Source organism: Pinus tabuliformis, chromosome 4_1 (genome assembly GCF_031772625.1).
Source record: "Pinus tabuliformis cultivar Carrire ecotype Pingquan chromosome 4_1, CPIR1, whole genome shotgun sequence".
Classification (NCBI taxonomy): Eukaryota; Viridiplantae; Streptophyta; class Pinopsida; order Pinales; family Pinaceae; genus Pinus; species Pinus tabuliformis.
Window position 1 is genome coordinate 805,838,362 of NC_142303.1, and position 22,932 is coordinate 805,861,293.

Consider the following 22,932-nt stretch of genomic DNA (forward strand, 5'->3'; position numbering starts at 1 on the left):
AGGGAAATGACTATTTCTTCATGGTTGTTGATCAATTTTATAATATGAACATTTTGATAGCTTGTAAGAAGAATATCATAGCAGAGGCCATTGCCAAGCTCTTATTCGAAAGAGTGTGGGTACATTTTCATATAGCACAAACATCATATCAGATCAAGGTTGTAGGTTGTAGGTTCCTAACCACATTTTTTTCAAGTCTCTAGTCACTATTGGACACCAATCTCACCAAATCCACTCCCTTCTATGCCTAAACTAATGGGAAAATAGAGGTTGTCAATAGGATGATCGTGAATATCTTGCACATGTAAAACTCCAAGCATCCACACACATGGGATGAAATTCTCTCCTATTTTCAACACAACTACAACAAAACCCTCCATAGTTTGTATTGAAGGCGGAAATTGTTCCTTTTTTTACTATTCTTTTTCCCTCTCCTTTATCTTTTTGTGACCATTTTGTTGCAGTTTCAGTCTAATCAAGGTCATCTTAGAATTACTCAAGCATATAAAACGTATTAATCATCCATGTTTAGAATCTATTGTTTCTTTGTGAATTATAATTTAAACATCTCTACAACTACAAGATCTTGCTCATTCTGTAACTAATATTGGATTCTGCAACCATCTTCATGGTTAGACAAGTTTCAATGACCGATGAGGAAATTAAAGGTACATGTAGATGAAAAATGTTCCCCACATGGATTTCCATTATTGTCATGATCTCGAAAGACACGGGGATCAAAATATCTAGAAGTCAAATCAAAATTCAAACTTCAGTTATGACATTTCAACAGTCAAGTGCAGTTCGACAAGAAATCAAGGGAGCATGGAGAAGACTTGTTCAATTGTGAAGGCCTGATTCGAGAAGAATCCCTCATGATTTTCTCTTCCAGTAACAAATCATGAGGATATAGACTCTTAATTTTAATTTGCTTCTTAGATGGAAGATTAGTTTAATTGCCTATTGGCATAGGTCTCTTAGAACAATTTGACTAAGAATTCTATAAAAGTTGTAAGGAAAAACCAAAAACACAGTTAGTCCTTGTTTTATTTCAGTATTTGCAAACTCTATTTTAAGAACTTCTGTGGATTTATATAATACTTTGCCTTCTTTTCTAATGTGTGGTTGAACAATCATTGATCAGTGACAAACTTGCGCTCATAGGAGGGCCCCCCTGGAGAGTTGTAAGGGTAGTTAGTTTTTTGTTTACATTGATAGATAGTTTGCATTCATTTCACAATTTCATATAGTTTTTTTTTCTTTATATCAATTAGAATAGTTACATTTCAATTTTGTTTTAATCCTATGTCATTTTGTTTTCAGAGCACTCATTAAATAAAATACCAAAAAGATCTATATCTAGCATGCAATTTATTCAAGCAAATTAGTTTTATAATTTAGTTAATTTTGTGGATAATGAAGAGATGGTTTTTCAGAGCTATTAGCACACATTAGTAATCACTTGAAGTTACAAGTTTTTGTTTGATTTACTTTCCTTTTGCAAGCAATTAACATTAGCATTTCTTTTTAAAAATAGAGTTAAATTTTCTTTTCTACAATTTAGAGTTTAGTTTCCATTTTATGCAAATAGTGTTAAAGATTACCTTTTGTAAAGTAGTGTTTAACTTTCAATTCTGCAATTAGTATTAAGATCTATTTTCTGCAATCTAGCATTAATATTTCCTTTTTGCAATTAGAGATAGACTTTCAATTTTTCAATTAGAATAAATTGAGATTTCAAGTTTTAGATTAATTTTCAATTCAATTTGACATTTGGTTTTGATGTAGATTTAATGGAAAGAACATGTGCATGAAAACTCTTTAATTTCATTTAACATGTATCCACACTTAGATCAATTTCATTTAAAGATAGAATTCCTAACATATATGGTGCACATACACCTCATAAGTACACGAACCTTGGTTGAAAATTAATGAAGTAATTTAAGGACAATTAAATTACCCAACATTTTGGCACCATTGTTGGGGAGGTGTATATAGGATTCCATTCTTGGTTTGCATATCATTTTAGGTGCATTCAACTTTGTAGATGCATAATTAAAGCATGGTAAAAATCATTTATGCATAGAGAAAGGGATTCTAGGGGTAGATTTGTAAGTAGAGGTAGAAGTTCAATTCCAACATCACCACTCACTTTGTTAGACCTTGTAGTGCAACACCATACACTAACACTCGCATTCCATCATTTGTAGGTAGACATAGACTTCCTGAGGTGCATAGGTCTGAAATCCAACCAAGAGATTCACCAAATTCTTCTACTGAAGTTGTAGTTGAAGAACCTACATCCCCAACATAAGGAGTAATCTTTATCTCTTCTACCGGAGAACAAATTGAACATAGTTACCAATCAAATGAGAAAATTACCGATTATCTATTTTTTTAAGGTAGCAAAAAAATCACCCAATTTTGAAAAGTGGTTATTCAAAATACACTTTTTTTTGGAGCATATTTTTGACACTTAAATTTTATTATGTATCAAGTATGAACATTGGTTTTTAAATGTTAGTGATTTTCATGTTGATTTTGTAAAGTGTTGATGCAACATCAACCCCTTCTTGCTGCATGACTTATTTTTGACACTTTAAATTTTCTAATGAGTGTGAATATTTTTTTTTAAATGTTGATTATTTTACCATTTTTCAAGTTGTCTTATTCATCTTCTTATATTTCATCCTAAGATGTTTAGTTTTTAAGGGTTTTCCAAACCTGTGTTTTTTGTTTTTTTTTTGCAATGTTTTTTTATAAAGAACTTTTTAATTTGTTTTGCAATTAAAAAAAATAATAATAACATTAATATTTTGAGGTTAGGATTTTGTTTTTTTGTTTTGATTTTTTTTTTTTTTTTTTTAATATTGTTAATTAATACTTCAATACACATAGAATAATTGTTACTAAAAAATAACAATTTTAAATGCTCGACAAAAAATACACATTTTGCATATAGATATAATTAAAAAAATATGTATTTTAGGACCTTTTCGCTAAAAACAACATGTTAAACAAGTGTGATATGCAATGTTTATGCTTAGTACATTCCTCTTATGCAATGAGTAATCAATAGAAATTATCGAATGTTTGAACAAATTCATAAATCTAATAATGAAACACATTTGAATATGAAGAAGGGAAGTAACAAAAGTAATTAATGGACTAGATAACCTGGGAGAAAAATAGAGATAGGTGCATAGATAATTTGGGATGAAACATTAGCTCCAACATTATTGTTTACTATAAAAGTTAAGATTTTATTGAAATGTGATTGTGCACATTTTATTCCATTCTTAGTTCATGAGACCAAATAAAGAGGACAAATTACAAAGTCTAATATCTTTATATTAAATAATGTGTGTCTGTGTATATAAAATAAATAAATTTTTAAAAAGCTAATTATTGTAACAAACTATTTATTTAACTAAAAAATTATAGTCATCCTAATTTAATATCAAATAAATATTCTATGATATAATTTTTATGTCAAAAAAATCGAATTGATATGAAGAATCGCATGGCATCTTAATTGCATGGAAAAAAATCCATATGTAATAAAATATCTAATATAAAAAATGATGATGTCTAGTATATTAAAATAAAAAATAAAGTTACACCCCAGGCTTAAGTGTGAGTGCAAATGATTCTTAAAAAATGTGTTTTTATATTTTTAAGTTATGATTAAATTTGTGAAGAGAAAAGAGAAAATATTGTTTATTGTAATGTTGACTTAAATTTTATTTCTAATATTGCATCAGGATTTAAAATTAAATTGTGAAAATATATAATATAGGTAATTTTATAGAGGAAAATGATTGAACCAAGTCCATTCAATAATGGAAATCAACAAGGAAAAAATTAGTGTAATATGTATAATTGATGCTTTTGTTTTTTAAATCGGCCAGTTTCTATGGTCAGTAAAAGCTTGAAATGTAATAGAAATAATTTTTTTCAAAGAAATATTAATTATGGAAAAATCCATAAATTAATAGCATAAGTGTCCTCAGACACACAAATTTTATTAATAAGGAAAATAGAATTACATAAAATTTGCAAGAATTTACACACAATCACTCGACACTCTTGCAAGAAGAGAAACAGACATTAAATAAGCTAATGTCCTAAACTAATTTTGTTATGGATCACTTATTTAATTTACAAGTGTCCATTTACATTTAATGCTCTCATAACAACACTCCTAACTATTTTCCTAAATTGGTTCCTAAGAAACAATACCTTTCTAGATATATCTTTTACAACAATTAGTTATTCTAAAATGTCTCCAATATCTAATTAAATATTCTAGATAATAGAATATTGTATTCTAAATAATTAAACTACAATTTATGTATTTTTGGATCATCTAACATTCCCCCCTTTTATCCAAAGGTACATTACAATATATATGAAGCTCTTCCTCGAATTTAGTAAAATTGATCCTAACAAGTGGTTTTGTGAAAATATCTTAGATCTGATCTTCTGAATGACAATATATTGGTTTGATGACGTCCTTTGAGACGAGAATCCTAATGCAATGATACTTTGTATCCACATGCTTTGTTTTGGAGTGGAAAAGTGGATATTTGGCAAGCTTTAAGGCCGACTGGATGTCGATGAATAAATATGTGGCTTCTTCTTGAGGAATACCTAAATCTTGCAAAAATCTGCACAACCAAACAATTTTACATGCTTCTTCCCATGCTGATATATATTCTTCTTCTGCTGAAGAAGTGGCCAATGTATCTTTCTTCTTGCAACTCCAAACAACTACATTTGATCCCATGTTAATGAAATAACCTGAGGTTGATGCCCAATCATCAATATTTCTAGCAAAATCTGCATCTAAATATCCACCAAGTACAAATTTCTTATTCTTTTTGTAAAGAAGACCAAAATCTTTCATCCCTCGGATATATATAAGGAACCTTTTTGCTGCATTCCAGTGGTTATCCCTTGGTTCATGCATACAATGCGATAGAATACTAATTGCATAATATAAGTTTGGATGAGTGGCTGTTAGAGAGATCAAGCTTCCAATCAATTTCCTATAAGTAGTAGTGTTCACCAATTCCCCCCTTCAAATTTTGAAAGTTTCAAGTTTTGTTCCATTGGTGTGAGAACGAGCTTGCACCCTTGCATTACAAATATTTGAAGAAGTTCAGATGCATACTTGCTTTGAAAATGAAAATATGGTTTGGATGTTGCAATACTTCAATTTTAAGATAGTAGTGAAGTAATCCCAAATCAGTCATCTTAAAACCAACCTGCAACACCTTCTTTACCTGCAAAATATGATCATTATTGTTCCCAGTAATGATCAAGTCATCCACATACATAACAAGAATCACCATATTTTTACCTTGTTGGCGTACATATAAAGTATCATCATATTCACTTCTCTTAAATCCAACTTTGCAAAGGTACTTGTCCATTTTTTCATACCAAGCTCATGGAGTTTGTTTCAATCCATATAAAGCCTTGATCAGTTTGTATACTTTGTGTTCCTGCCCTTCAATCTCAAAACATGGAGGCTGTGTCATATATACTTCTTCCTGCAAGTCACTATTGAAGAAGGCACTTTTAACATCCATCTGATGAGTGTTCCATCCTTTTTGAGATGCTAATGCAAGTGCTAATCTGATGGTGTTCCATTTTTATTGTTATGAAAAAACCTTAGCAGCAAGCCTTACCTTGTAATTGTCAACGTCTCCATCTGGCTTATACTTAATTTTGTAAACCCATTTTCATCTGATGGGTTTCACATTTTTAAAACAATCAACAAGTTCCCAAGTGTTTTTTTCCATTACTGCCTTGTATTCTTCAACCATTGCCTTTTTCCATTCTATATGTTTTATTGCCTTTTTGTATGTGGAAGGCTCAATAAAATCATTTTTTATTAAGGAAAAATTTCCTTCATTTCTTTGTGAACTTGGTGTCCCTGTTTTGTTTTGTTCATCTGGCCTGACATCCTTCAAAAGTTGAACGACCCATTGGGGAAATTGATGTGCACTTGTTTGTGGATCTGAATAATCACCAATTATTATAAAGTGGATTGATATAAACAGATGTTCTTTGATCATCTGAAGATTCAGGGGGTGGAGAGTCACTTTTATATGAGCTACTACTAGGGGATTCATATGAACTACCAGAAGATCCAGATCATATAGATGAAGTAGATGAGCTGGGTGAACCATTTTCTGATGAAGGAAATTCAAATTCATACCAATGGTGTGTACTTGGTTGATTTTGCATTTTGATTTTCTTTTTATCTTCCTTATTTTCCAATTTCTGTAGAATAATTTCTATCTCTGTGGCACTCTTTCTTTCTGTTTCATCAAATATTACATCCCTACTGACAATAAACTTCCCATTGGATAGAAGACAATATCCCTTCTTTTCATCAGAATACCCAAATTATCATTGTACTCTTCAAACTTCGTGAATCAAGCTTAGTTCATTTTTCTTTTGGAACTAAGGCATAACACATTAAACCAAAAACTCTAATATGTTTGACTCGAAGTTTGAAACCAAACCATGCTTCATATGGTGTAACTCCATCCAAAGAAGCAGTAGGAGACATGTCCCTTATGTAGACTGTTGTATGTATTGCTTCTGCTCAATATAAAGGAAAGTTTTGAAATTTAGCATGGATCTTGCCATTCCTAGCAATGTATGATTCATTCTCTCTATTACTCCATTTTGTTGTGGAGTGTAGACATTTGTAAGTTTTCTTTTGATACTATTATCCCTGCAATAATTTTGAAATTCATTGGAAGTGCATTCCCCTCCATTGTCTGTCTTGAGAGTGCCAATATTCTCTTTAACTTCATTCTCAACAAGTTGGTGAACAATCTTAAAATTTTCGAATGTTTCTGATTTTTTCTTCAAAAAAAAACCCAAATAATTCTACTAAAATAATCAATTAAGAGTAAAAAGTATCAACAACCTCCTAGAGAAGTTTGTAGAGGTCCAAAAATGTCAATGTGAACCAATTGCAAACGCTTGTTTGCACGCCACGAACTTGTTGGAAAAGTCTCTTGACTTTGTTTCCCGTAAATACAAACTTCACATTTTGAATTTTCTTTCTTAAAAGTTGGAATTCGTTTAACCATTCCCCGCTTTTGAAGTTGAGAGATAATTTCAAAGTTTAAATGCCCATATCTAACATACCACAACCTTATTGGTGAAATATATGTACTTGATGCTCCTGCAAAATCAGAATTTCGTGGAATGACTGCTCCTTTCATCATTAGAAGTTTTCCATCTTCATATCCTATCATGACTGTCTTCATATTCTGTTTGATGGAGTTGACTTTTACTGAGCCATCCTCCATAACAACTTGATGTCCTGCTTGTCGAATCGTGAATAATGACAACAAATTCTTCTTGAAAGTTGGTACATACCAAACATTTGAAATTGTTTTTTCTCCAATGCGAGGAAGAGAAACTTTTACTATACCTTTTCTACAAGGAGTGTGTTTTGTATCATTAACAAGAAATATTGAATTGAGATGGAATTTTTGAAAAGTCCAAAAGAAGTCACGTTGAAAAGCCATATGTTGCATTGCCCTTGTATCTAAGGTCCAAGCATCTTCATAATCAATTTTAAGATATGTGGAGACCTGTAATGCTATTGATTATGAAATTTGATGTGTAGTAATGATCCAGGTGGATATTGGTGGCCACCTACTAATTCCACTTGGATTCCCACCATTTCTTCTTTCAGTTTTTCAGTTTCCTTAATTATATCACAATTTACTATTTTTAGCAATTTTTCGGGTCCTAAACTTCCGGAGACATTTTGAGGCTCTAAAGACGTTTTTTGAGAAATCTACCTCCAGCGATTCGCTATCTAAAATTGTTTTTTCCATCGTAGTCCTCGGAGATATCTTTCCAACGGGATATCATGCACGTCAAACGGAGATAATATGACCAAGTCGCGACCCCAGGAAGTTGGTTGTCTAACTCACCCCAACGGGGCCCATAAACTCTTGGTGTTACATCTCCTCGCGTTAGGGTTTTGGTTGTTTAGGGTTTGCTCTTATTGTTCAATAATAAAAAGGCCCTTGAGCCTCATTGTAAGACAATTCAGAGGCATGTAGCCACCACATCTCTTCTCAGAGATAAGCTACCATTGCCCTAGCTAGTTTATTTCCATCCCTGTTTGTAAGCATATTTCAGTATTTTACATTAATGAAATGAAGTGGAGTATTATTTATTCTACATCTCTGTGTTTACAGTTATCTCTATAATTTGTTGCATTCCTGTTTAAATCTAGATCAAGTAAAGACATATTCTGAACCTTTATCTTCTTGATCATTAACAAACTCTACCATGTGTTGATGAAACTTTGGAATTTTGTTAATAGAAGTTTGACAATCTTCAGCATAATGACCAACTTTGTTACACCTTCTACAAACAATTTGACTGAAATATTTCCCTTTGCCTTGAATTTGTACTCTACTTTGATTTTTTCCTCTGCCTTGGCTTTGTCCTCTTCCTTGATTGTTGCCTCTGCCTTAACTATTTCCTCTGCCTTGAATGTTGCCTCTGTCAAAACTGTCCCCTTTACTCAAGTTGTTCCCTCTACCTTGACTTCTACCATGACCTTGTCTTCTATGTGTTCCTTGATTTTGATTGATGTGTCATCTTTCTCTACCTCTAGAACTATCAGTTGAAGATTTATTAGTGCTAGCTTCTATAAAGAAGGCACCTTCTCCAACTTGTTTCTTCTTTCCCAAGGTTTTGTCAGGTTGAGCTAGCATTTCACTTACTTCATCAAATTTTAACTTCTCTAGCTTTCTAGTTACTTATAAATTTTCCAAGATATGTGTATATGAAGAAGGCAAACTAGCAATCAAAATTGTAGTATGAAACTATCATCCACTACTGGAAATCCAACGTTTACTATTTCTTGCTTAATGCTATTAAGTCTGGAAATGTATTCAAGTACATATCCCCCTTCTGTCAATTTTGTTGCAGAAACTTCAATTGAAGATCAACTTTCTTAGATTCAAGTTGTGTATCAAATAAATCTTTAAATGTTCTCAAGGCAGAACATGCATCAAAAGCATTTTCAATGTGAACATACATTTCATCACTAATTGAAGATTTTATTAATGCTAATGCTTTGGCATTTTTGATCTCTCGTTTAGCTATTAAGGTTGCATCTGTAGGTTTATTTGGCTTAACATCACCATCACATACATCTTGCCAAAGTTCATTGTAAATCAAAGTGATTTCTATGTGCATTTTCCATGTCTTGTAATTCTTTGAGCCTTTAAGTTTGTCAGATTCATAAAATAAATTTACCAACTTGGGCATCATAAAAGTAAATGTATGCACCAATATGGATCATGCACTACAAAAAGAAGATGGAAAACATACCATGTGCAAGACCACACAAAAAAATGATATATCGGGGCTTGGCCTTGACCCTCGTATAGTCTTTTGAGGAGAAAAGTGACTGAGCTTTGCACTTGGATCTAGTAAACTTCTCTGAAAATTTACAATGAAACTTTCAAAATTTGACTTTTTACAATGCTCTTGCAATTGGACTTCTTTGATTGTAGCCCCTCGTCAAAGTAAAAGTTACTTCTGTCTAAAATCATCTTTTCCATCGTAGTCCTCGAAGAGATCTTTCCAATGGGCTATCATGCACATCAAACGGAGATAATATGACCAAGTCGCGACCCCGGGAAGTTGGCTGTCCAACTCACCCCAGCGGGGCCCATAAACTCTTGGTGTCACATCTCCTCGGGTTAGGGTTTTGGTTGTTTAGGGTTTTCTCTTATTACTCAATAATAAAAAGGCCCTTGAGCCTCATTGTAAGACAGTTTAGAGGCATGTAGCCACCACATCTCTTCTCAGAGATAAGCTACCATTGCCCTAGCTGGTTTATTTCCATTCCTGTTTGTAAGCATATTTCAGTATTTTACATTAATGAAATGAAGTGAAGTATTATTTCTGCTACATCTCTGTGTTTATGGTTATCTCTATAATTTGTTGCATTCTTGTTTGAATTCAGATCAGTGGTATCAAAGCGGGCTGCTTTTCTTCTCTGTTTTTCTTTGCATGTCCTCAACGAGGTCAAGATATAATGAGTTAGGGCTTGAACTAGTCAAGCCTTTGCAAGACCAACCTCGCAAATCCTGACAGCCCGCCATGGCAGATGAAAAGAAAGATGAGGGGGTAGGAGATCCTATCAAAATCTTGCTCGAAGAAGCCCTCGAGCGAGAAAGGAACACGATGATGGACAACTTTGCCTAGATCCTTCAGCGGCTACCTAGGGGCGATGCATTGGCTTCCAACGGTAACTCTGGAAACACCACACCATTTAAGGTATAAGTTAATTTTGAAATCCCCATATTCGAGGGTCAAATAGATGCAAATGTCATCGATAAATGGTTAAATGTGCTAGAGGGTTATTTTTCTGTTCATGATTTTTCCAGTCGAGAAAAGATTATTTTTGCTCTTCTCAAAGCAGCCCCCCACATCAAGGATTGGTGGGAAACCTACTGCAAGCAAAAGGATGAAAGTACAGGCTCACTATTTTCAGTCGCACCCACTTGGAATTCATTATGGGATGCCATCAAGGAGCAATACTACCCTATCGAAAGCTATGAGGATCAATACATAAAGTGGACCAGGTTGTAGCAGGGAAGGGACCAAGACATACCAGAGTTTAGCAATATTTTCCATACCCTTCGCACAAAGTTGGGTATCAAGGATACAAAGTAGCATTTGGTACTCAAATACTGTGGTTGCCTGCAAAAGTACATCCAGGAAGAAATAGAATTCCTGAACATCTCCTCGCTCGGCACAGCATACCGATATGCTGTCAAGGTTGAGAAAAAATTTGAACAGAAGAAGCGAGACTTTGGATCTGTGAATCTGAAACAAGGGAAAGATGCCCCCAAACCGTAGAACAAAGGAAAAAGCCAAGGCAGGGTGGCCCAAGACAACCCGCCAAAGCTGCAAGCAAAGAACAGAATTGTGAAGCTGAAAAAGGACATGGGAAAGTGGTGTGAGTTCCATAAGAGCTCCACTCACAACACACATGAGTGTCAGGCCAAGCAGTCACTGGTGGCTGAGCTAAAGGTTTTAGAATCAGATGCATGTTTTGACTCTAAGTCAGAACCTGATAAGGGGAATGACAAAGGGAAGTATATTATCGATGTGGAGCCCAATGCCACAGTTGCCACCATGAAGATCCAGAAGGAAGAACCTGAAGATCCAGAGGAGGAGGAGCGTCTCTTCCACTCCCAGATGTGGGTAAAGGGCTCCCTGCTATAGCTCATTGTCGACAACGGGAGCCAAAAGAACCTCATTTCGGTAGAGGTCATGAAGCAGCTGGGCTTACCAACCACAGCGCATCCACAACTGTACACCATCTGGTGGCTTCACCAAGGACATGATCCTCACGTGAGCCAATAGTGTTGCCTTCCATACAACATCAAGCCCTTCACAGATGAGGTATTGTGTGACATTGCTCCCCTTGAATTTTGTGATGTATTATTAGGACAACCATACTTGTGGAAGCGACATGATGTGTATGAATCAAGGCCCCATGCTGTTGTTGTTACTTTGGGAAATAAGTTGTATAGGATACCAACGGTAGCACCACCTACCGCCATATCTTTGGTTACTGCAAAACAATGCAGTAAGCTCATTTCCAAAATGGGGAAATTTGTTTTCCTGATGATACGCCCTCAAGAAAAGAAGAAGACGGTGGCCACGACCTCCAGACAGGGCCCCTCCACACGACAACTACAGATGGACAAGGTCGTGAAGGAGTACAAGGACATCTTCACCTCCCCTGTAGGGGTTCCTCTGCACTGTCAGGTCAAGCACTCCATTGATCTGACCCCAGGTGCGCCACTGCCCAATGGACCAATCTATCGGTGCTCCATTCTGGAGAACGATGAAATCGAGAGGCAGATTCAGGAGTTGCTGCAAAAAGGTCACATCCGTCCGAGTTCATCACCCTTTGGGAGCTCGATCGTGTTGGTATAGAAGAAGGATGGGACTTGGAGACTCTGTATTGACTATCAGGCGCTGAACAAGATCATTGTCTGTAATAGGTACCCAATCCCACGGATTGATGACCTCCTGGACCAACTAAAGGGGGAATTTTTGTTTTCCAAGATTGATTTGAATTTAGGATATCACCAGGTAACAATTGAACCCTCCGGTGTGTGGAAGATTGCCTTCAAAGCCAAGGAGGGCCTTTTTGAATGGTTGGTTATGCCTTTCAGATTGACGAATGCTCCTGCAACCTTCATGAGGCTAATGGATGACATCTTGCGGCCGTTCACCAATTCATTTGTAGTGGTATACTTGGATGACATACTGATCTTCAGCCAGAGTTGGGAAGAGCACCTCCACCACATCCGACAGGTTCTCTAAACACTACGGAAACACAAGTTATGTGCCAGTTTGGAGAAATTCACTTTTGGCATGACCCAGGTTTAGTATCTGGGATACATTATTGATGAACAGGGGGTGCATGTGGATCCAGCCAAGATCCAAGTCATTCGATATTGGCCATCTCCAACCACTCTGACAGAGCTTCGCAGCTTTCTAGGCCTTGCCAACTTCTACCACAGGTTCGTGTTGGGATTTTATCATATCACTTGGCCCTTAAGTCAAGTCACCAAGGGAGGAGCGAAAGAAAAATTCTTTTGGTCCGAATCTCAATAGAAGGCATTCACGGAGCTGAAAGATCGCCTCTGCTCGGCACCAATTCTTGCATGACCAGACTTGAAACAACCATTTTAGGTCGAGACAGATGACTTTGACTATGCTATTGGGGCAGTCCTTACTCAACAGGGGAATCTAGTGGCATATCACAGTGAGACACTTTCAGACAAAGTCCAGAAGTATACCACTTATGACAAAGAGATGTATTCCATTGTGTAGGCCTGCTGATAATGGAAGCATTACATTTTGGGGAAGGAAATGGTCATCCATACAGACCACCGACCCTTGCAGTTCATATAGACCCAAGGGAAATTGCAGAATGATCACCATCAAAACTAGTCCACATACCTGCAACAGTTCCATTTGAATATCAAGTATAAGAAGGGCAACACCAATAATGTTTTAGATTGTCTTAGTCGACCACCGATCATGGCGTTAATCACCGTGCTCAACTCTTGTGGGCACGAGACTTCTAATTAGCCAATGCTCTACAAAAGCGACCCAGAATTCAGCCACACATACCAGAAACTCTTGGAGGGTCAGCATGTTCCAGCTTCTCACCCCCAAGATGACCTATTATGCCACCTGGGTCACCTTTGTGTTCCTTCAAGCGAGTGTGCCAAGATGATTTGGGAAGCACACTACAGTCACAACCTGGGGTCAAAAAAATGGTGGCAGTACTACAGAAGTATTTCTATTGGTCGAATCTTCGACATGATTTCAGGAAGTACATCAGATCATGCATTGCCTGCGCCATTTCCAAACCAACCATCAAGAAGAAAGGCCTTTATACCCCACTGCCTACCCCTAGTCGACCTTGGGAATCCATCTCCATGGATTACATGTCAGGCCTTCCTTCCACTAAGCATGGAAATTACTGTGTTTTTGTGGTCGTCGACAAGTTCTCGAAGATGGCTATTATGGTGGCCTGCAAGAAGAATATCATAGCAGAAGCCACTACTAAACTTTTCTTTGAACGAGTGTGGGTACACTTTGGGATCCCATAGTCTATCATCTCAGATCGGGATAGTAGGTTCCTCAGTACATTTTGGTCCAGTCTTTGGTCGATGCTAGACACCAAACTCACTAAGTCCATTGCCTTCCATCCTCAAACTGATGGCCAGACAGAGGTTGTCAACAGGATGATCGTACACATTCTCCACATGTACAACTCAAAGCATCCACGCACATGGGACGATAGCCTCCCCTATGTTTAGCACAGCTACAATCGGGCTCTCCACAGCTCGACTAGCCACAACCCTTTTCAGGTGGGCTTGGGATTCCAACCATTATGTCCCATTGATGTGGCCATGCCATTTGTAGCTACTCACGCAGATTCGGCTCATGTCCCATCCGAAATAGATAAGGCAAATAACTTCATTGAGAACATCCAATATATTCACCAATAGGTCCATGAAATTCTGAAGAAATCAAATGCCAAGTACAAGTAGCGACATGATCAACATTGGGTGCCACACAAGTTTCAGGTGGGTGACAAAGTCTGGTTGCATTTTCAAAAGGAAAGCCTTACCGGAGCCTATCAGAAACTCAGATGACTCTGATATGGTCCTTACACCATTACCAAGGCTGTGGGAGACAATGCATTTGAGCTCAGCATTCCCCCATTCCTTGGCCTGCACCCAGTGTTCAATGTGGACTGCCTTCGGCCATACTTTCCACCATTACTAGACACATTCGACATTGCAGAACAACTCACACCCATAGAGTCAAATCCAGTTTGCATGGAAAAAGTTGCAACTGATTGGATCATGGACACACAGATTAAGCACACTCACCAGTAGAATATCCAACTGTATCGAGTTGTCAAAGCAGGCCAACTCCTTCACTAGGGCAAGTGGCTCACTAGGGACCAAGTTCAACAGAAGCTCCTCATCTCATGGAGGAACTCAACGCAATGGGGACCATTGCTTTCTTAGGGGGGGGAATGATCTAGGTGGATATTGGTGGCCACCCGCTAATTCCACTTGGATCCACACCATTTCTTCTTTCAGTTTTTCAGTTTCCTTAATTATAGCACAGTTTACTAATTTTAGCAGTTTTTCGGGTCCTAAACTTTCGGAGCCATTTTAAGGCCCTAAACAATGTTTTTCGGGAAATCTACCACCAGTGATTTTTTGACTAACATCATCTTTTCCGTCGTAGCCCTTGGAGAGATCTTTACAATGGGCTATCATGTGCGGCAAATGGAGATAATATGACCAAGTCGCGACCCCGGGAAGTTGGCTATCCAACTCACCCTAACGGGGCCCATAAACTCATGGTGTCACATCTCCTCGGGTTAGGGTTTTGGTCGTTTAGGGTTTTCTCTTATTTTTCAATAATAAAAAGGCCCTTGAGCCTCATTGTAATATAGTTCAGAGGCATGTAGCTGCCACATCTCTTCTCAGAGATAAGCTACCATCGCCCTAGCTAGTTTATTTCCATTCCTGTTTGTAAGCATATTTCAGTATTTTACATTAATGAAATGAAGTGAAGTATTATTTCTGCTGCATCTTTGTGTTTACGGTTATCTCTATAATTTGTTGCATTCCTATTTAAATCTGGATCAAGTAAAGACATATTCTGAACCTTTATCTTCTTGATCATTAGCAAACTCTACCGTGTGTTGATGAAACTTTGGAATTTTGTTAATAGAAGTTTGACAATCTTCAACATAATGACCAACTTTTTTACACCTTCTACAAACAATTTGACTGAAATATTTGCCTTTGCCTTGAATTTTTCCTCTACTTTGATTTTTTCCTCTGCCTTGGCTTTGTCCTCTTCCTTGATTGTTGCCTCTGCCTTAATTGTTTCCTCTGCCTTGAATGTTGCCTCTGCCACAACTGTCCCCATTAATCAAGTTGTTCCCTCTGCCTTGACTTCTACCACGACCTTGTCTTCTATGTGTTCCTTGATTTTGATTGATGTGTCCTCTTCCTCTTCCTCCAGAACTATCAGTTGAATGTTTAGTAGTGCTAGCTTCTATAAGGAAGACTCCTTCTCCAACTTGTTTCTTCTTTCCAAAGGTTTTGTCATGTTGAGCTAGCATTTCACTTCATCAAATTTTAACTTCTCTAGCTTTCCAGTTACCTATAAATTTTCCAAGAAAAGTGTATATGAAGAAGACAAACTAGCAATCAAAATTGTAGTTATGAAACTATCATCCACTACTGGAAATCCAACGTTTACTATTTCTTGCTCAATGTTATTAAGTCTGGAAATGTATTCAAGTACATATCCCCCTTCTGTCAATTTTGTTGCAGAAACTTCAGTTGAAGATCAACTTTCTTATATTCAGGTTGTGTATCAAATAAATCTTTAAATGTTCTCAAGGCAAACCATGCATCAAAAGCATTTTCAATGTGAACATACATTTCATCACTAATTGAAGATTTTATTAATGCTAATGCTTTGGCATTTTTGGTCTCACGTTTAGCTATTAAGGTTGCATATGTAGGTTTATTTGGCTTAACATCACCATCACATACATCTCGCCAAATTTCATTGTAAATCAAAGTGATTTCTATGTGCATTTTCCATGTCTTGTAATTCTTTGAGCCTTTAAGTTTGTCAGATTCATAAAATAAATTTACCAACTTGGACATCATAAAAGTAAATGTATGCACCAATATGGATCATGCACCACAAAAAGAAGATGGAAAACACACCATGTGCAACACACACAAAAAAATTATCTATCGAGGCTTGGCCTTGACCCTCGTATAGTCTTTTGAGGAGAAAAGTGACTTAGCTTTGCACTTGGATCTAGTCAACTTCTCTGAAAATTTACAATGAAATTTTCAAAATTTGACTTTTTACAATGCTATTGCAATTGGACTTCTTTGACTGTAGCCCCCCATCAAAGTAAAAGTTACTTCTGTCTAAAATTGTCTTTTCCACCGTAGTCCTCAGAGATATATTTCCAACCAGCTATGATGCACGTCAAAAGGAGATAATATGACCAAGTCGCGACCCTGGGAATTTGGCTGTCCAACTCACACCAACGGGGCCCATAAACTCTTAATGTCACATCTCCTTGGGTTAGGGTTTTGGTTTTTTAGGGCTTGCATCTATTGTTCAATAATAAAGATTCCCTTGAGCCTCATTGTAAGACAATTCAGAGGCATGTAGCCACCACATCTCTTCTCAGAGATAAGCTACCATTTCCCTAGTTGGTTTATTTCCATTCCTATTTGTAAGCATATTTTAGTATTTTACATTAATGAAATGAAGTGAAGTATTATTTCCACTACATCTTTGTGTTTACGGTTATCTCTATAATTTGTTGCATTCTTGTTTAAATCTGGATCAGTGGTATCAAAGCAGGCAGCTTTTCTTCTTTGTTTTTCTTTGCATGTCCCCAATGAGGTCGGGATATAAGGACTTAGGGATTGAACTAGTCAAACCTTTATAAGACCAGCCTCGAAAATCCTGACGGCCTGCCATGGCGGATGAAAAGAAAGATGAGGGGGCATGAGATCCTATCAAAAACTTGCTCGAAGAAGCCCTCGAGCGACAAAGGAATGTGATGATGGACAACTTTTCCCAGATCCTTTAGCAACTACCTAGGGGCAATGCATCAGCTTCCAAAAACAACTCTGGAAACGCCACACCATTTAAGGTACAAGTTAATTTTGAAATCCCCATATTCAAGGGTCAGATAGATGCTGATGCCATTGATAAATGGTTAAATGTGCTAGAGGGTTATTTTTCTGTTCATGATTTTTCCAGTCAGGAAATGATTATTTTTGCTCTCCTCAAAGCAGCCCCCCACATCAAGGATTTGTTGAGATTGCAACAAGATGATGGAGCTTAGTGAAAAGAGTCGCCTTCACTAAGTGGGCCTGCAGGCAAATTATGGCGCAAGTTCTATTTTTGGATCCCAACAAGGATGATCACAGCAGGAGTGACCACAGCAAGGATGATCACAGCAGGAGTGACCACAATAGGATTGATCATAGCAGGAGTGATCACAACAGGATTGATCATAGCAGGAGTGATCAAAGTCTATTTTTAGACTGGCTGTCAAAAATATAAAAGTCAAATATTATTGTCTCATAATAATATTTGGACTATAAACTTGATCTTATTCTCTTGGAGCACTTCAGTTTGAGCTACAGATGTGGCACATGCAGTTGTCAGAAGGAAGTACGCTTTTCTTATGGGTCAGTTGAGTTGTTGCATGCATGACTTCAGTTAGAACTCAATCAGTTGAGTTTGGTGGAGTTGATTGTGGAGTTGATGGAGTTGTGTTCAGTTTGACTTGGTTAAACTAGTTGTAATTAGTGTAACTGCAAATAGACTAATGATGAGTTGTTAAACTAATTATTAACTCATAATGCAACTATAGAATACATCAATTAAGTCAGCTGCATATCAGTGCATGTTCAGTTTAGCAGGGACAGGTGTTAGAGGATCAGATTGCTATCAGTTGTGAGAATAGTTGTGCATGAGGATTTGCATAATCAAGGGATTGAGTATGCCAGTGAGTTTGCCCAAGTATTTGCCCAGTATTATAGCCTCTGCTCACGTATTTCCCAGTGTGAGTGATTATTTGGAGGTAAATACGAGTTTGGTTAATCCATTCTCATTCATTCTTGAGCAGGTATTGAGCAGTGGAGGCAGGCAAGCAGTGGAATAGATTTGGAGATCAGATCTTAGTTGTATTGTGTGTAACAGGTGGAGCTGGTACTGGATTGCTTGTGATAAGCATTGTAATTTGTAATTTTACATGGTCTCAATCATTAATATACAGATAGTTGGGGTTTTTAGCGAGATGCTTTCCTCGGGTTACATACTGTGTTAATGTGTGAATGCTCTTGATGTTTTATTGTTATTGATGCTGCTAAATTGATGATCAACGTAGAGGAGTTTATGTATTGTGTATGTATTCCGCAATAGTACATGATCAAGATAATCTCCATTGAATATGTGTTAAATTATTCAAAATTTCTACATGGTATCAGAGCTGTTGATCATCAGATGTACTATTCAGGAAGTGTTTACATTCTATTTCTTCAGGCAGAGTCTGTAATTGGGCCAGGTAGCCTCTGGAATCATCCTTCCTTTGGAAGGTGAGATATCTGGTGAATGCCCATACAGTCGATCTCTGTACGAGAAATATTGTGTTCTCACGAATCTTAGATCCGAGGCAGTTGAGTTGGAGCTGGTGGAAATTCGAATTTGCAGTAGTGTTTTCTTGGTGGCAACGCAGCAATGTCTTTCAACGGATTGCGATTGGAGTATGCTCTTGAGGGCAGATCAAACTATATTGCATGGAAGGACATGATGGAGGCAGTATTGGATGATAACGGGCTGAAGGAGTTCATAGAGATGGATGTTCCAAAGCCCACTGATGCTACTGAAGCGGAAGTTTGGCAAAAGAAGACCACAAAATGTCGAAGGATTCTGTTGGAGGGCGTGAAGGTTCACATTGTGTCCAGCGTGCATGGGAAGACTTCCCCATATCTGGTGTGGAAGGCTTTAACAGATCTATTCCAAAGTAAGAGAAATCAGAGGAAGCTGGTGCTCAAAGATAAACTCAGAAACATCAAATGTGAGAAGGGTGACAGTATGCCCAAGTATCTCACGAAGTTCACTTAGTGTCGAGATGAGCTGGGAAGTGTGGGGGTTAGTGTCGATGATGAGGACTTGGTGAGCTTGGCTCTCCTTGGTCTTCCGAAGAGTTGGCATTCCTATCAGGACTCTGTCAATGGTAGGGAGAAATTGCCAGGATCGGAAAGACTATGGTCAGATCTTGTGTAGGAGGAGATTAGGCAGAGTACCAGGGATGGATCTTCGTCAAAGGAAGCTGATGAAGAGAATTGTGCTTTGGCTACCAAAGTAAAGAAATGGAAGAGCAAGAAAGCTTCTCAGTCTGGTGTGAAAGGCAAGAAGCAGGACATGTCCAAGGTGAAGTGTTTTCACTGTCACTAGCACGGACACTATGCCACTAATTGTCCGAAGAAGAAGAAGAACAAGCAGGCTGCTGGATCGGTAGCAGGAGAGGCTCTATCCTCACAGTTTGAGCTTGATTTTTCATTGATCGCATGCTTGGTTTCAAGTGTGATGGGATCGGTGTGGTTCTTGGACAATGGTGCATCTTTTCACATGACGGGAGATAGAGATTTGTTCTCTGATCTGGAGGACAAAGATCTTGGAGTGCACATCGAGATGGGCGATGATGGTAGATACAGTGCGACCGATATCAGTGCCATTTCCTTTGAGAGGGAGTCTAGTAAACATTTCGTATTGAAGGAATTCATGCATGTTCTAGGATTGAAGAAGAATCTTTTCACTATGGCGATGTTAGAAGACAAAGGGTATGATGTTGTTTTTCAGCGAGGGAAAATCTTTCCTGCGCAGCAAGACAACTGATGAGACTCAGAAGATAGGGGTTCAAGTGAGGAACCTTTATCAGTTTCATGTAGATGGATGCGCAGCAATGGCAGGCAAGGTAGAAGGATTGGTGAGTCGGGATGATGGCGAGTTGTGGCACAGGAGATTGGGTCACCTTCACGATGGAGCCTTGAAGATACTGCAGCAGATCACTACAGGGCTTCCTAAAGGCACTCTTGCGTAGTCAGATTAGTGCAAGGGGTGTACTTTGGGGAAGTTTGTGAAAGCCACCTTTCATGAGAAGGATAGTCGCGCCACGAAGATCCTTGAGAGAATTCACACAGACGTGTGTGGACCTTTCTCAGTTGCTTCGACGGAAAAACATAGGTATTATGTGATTTTTGTTGATGATTTCTCTCGTAAGTGTTGGATATTCTTCATGCAGAAGAAGAGCGAGACATATTCAAAGTTCTGTGAATTCAAAGAACTAGTTGAGAAGGAGTCGGGGAAGAAGGTGAAGGCTCTTAGGAGCGATAATGGTGGTGAATACATCTCGGATGAGTTCAAGGATTTCTGCAAGGTAGAAGGGATTCAAAGATAGCTCATAGCTCCCCATAACCCACAACAGAACGAGGTAGCTGAGCGGAAGAACAGAACGATTGTGGGTGCTGCACGGGCGATGTTGCATGATCAGGGCCTACCCCTTCACTTGTGGGCGGAAGCATGCAATACAACAGTTTATGTGCAGAACCGTTGTCCTCATAGGATACTTGGCATGAGTACACCCGAGGAGGCTTATTCTAGTAAGAAGCTTGATCTTTCTCATTTGAGGATTTTTGGTGCTAACGTTTACATGCATGTGACGAAGGATGCCAGGAAGAAGTTGGAGCCGACCACAGAGGTTGGGATATTTGTGGGGTACACTGATAGGCCCCACAACTATCATGTGTATTTTCCAGACAGTGGTAAAACTTTTGTGTGACGGGATGTAAAATTTTAGGAGGAGAAAGCCATGGTGTTCGCTTGAGAGGGAGCTACACTTGCATGCAGATGAGGAGCTATTAGTTCCTAAGGATGAGCTTCAGGACGTGAATCAGCCACAGGACGAGGTTCATGGAGTGGAAGAGACCACTCATGCAGTGTCAACCATCAGAGGGCGAAAGCACTTGACAGAATCTAAGCGACTGGCTCAAGATGCAGAGAAAGTTGTAGGACCACTTACAGCCCAACGCAAGCAGAGACAATCACCTGATCGGTACACTGGATACATGGCTCTTATGAGCAAGTGTGTTGTGACTGAGCCATCCTCTTTCGAGGAAGCTGTGGAGGATCCCGCATGGGTAGACGCCATGGTGGAAGAGTATGATTCTATTGTCAGAAATAGTGCATGGGAGATTGTTCCTAGACCGGAAGGGAAATCAGTGGTGGGTTCGAGATGGATCTACAAAGTTAAGCAGGTAGCTGACGGGAGTGTGGAGAAGTACAAGGCAAGATTTGTTGCCCGAGGCTTTTCACAGATAGAGGGGATCGCTTATGAGGAGACCTTTGCACCTGTCGCAAGGTATTCTTCCATACGGAAAATTCTTGCTCTTTCAGTGCATATGGGATGGCACATTCATCAGATGGATGTGAAGACTGCGTTCCTCAATGGAGTCATTGAGGAGGAGGTGTACATTGAGCAGCCCGAAGGCTTTGAGGTCTTCAGTAGCGAGTCGCATGTGTGCAGGCTCAAGAGAGCGATGTATGGGTTGAAGCAAGCACCACGTGCTTGGTACACACGGATAGACAGCTATTTCACAGGACTTGGATTCTCCAAGAGTGAGGCGGATCCTAATCTATACCAGATTGTGGTGGAGGGTAAGTTGCTTATCATTGTACTGTATGTTGATGATTTGATTCTAACGGGTGATGAGCTATTGATACTGTCATGCAAGAAGGATCTTGCTACAGAGTTTGAGATGAAGGACTTGGGCCTCCTTCACTATTTCCTAGGATTGGAAATATGGCAGCGCGGTGGTGGACTGTTTGTTTCTCAGGGCAAGTATGCTCAAGAGATACTGGAGAAGTTCAACATGCATGGCTGCAAGCCTATTGATACTCCTCTTCCTGGAGGTTGGAGGAAGGAGGATGCCACTTCGGGAGAAGAAGTGGATGCCACCGTTTATCGACAGTTGGTGGGGTCGCTGATGTATTTGGTCAATACATGACCCGATATATGCTATGCAGTTAACTAGCTTTCACAAGCTATGGTTAAGCCTACCAAGCTCTTCTGGAAGGCGGGCAAGCATGTATTGCGTTATTTGAGAGGCACATCGGGATATGGTTTGTGGTATAGACAAGAGGATGAGGTGAAGCTATGTGGCTTCACAGATGCAGATTGGGTAAGGAGCCCAACGGACAGAAAGAGCACATCAGGAGGGTTCTTCAGTATTGGATCAACAGCAATTTCTTGGTACAGCAGGAAGCAGAGATCCGTGGCACTCAGTTCAGCGGAGGCCGAGTATATGGCAACAAGTTTGGCTGCATGCGAGCCTATATGGATGAGGAAGATCCTGGTTGGTTTGTTCGGTTCTCATTTGGATCCTACTGTGATAACCAGAGTTGCATTAAACTCTCGGCTAATCATGTATTTCATGATAGATCTAAGCATATTGACATCAGGTACCATCATATCAGAGATTATGTGCAGCAAAGGATCATGTTGCTTTCATACATTCCAACGGAGGATCAGGATGCTGATATTCTGACGAAGGCTCTCACCAGGAGCAAATTCGAATACCACCAAGGCAGGATAGGGGTTGCTGATAATCCATATCTTGTCGAGAGGGAGTGTTGAGATTGCAACAAGATGATGGAGCTTAGTGAAAAGAGTCGCCTTCA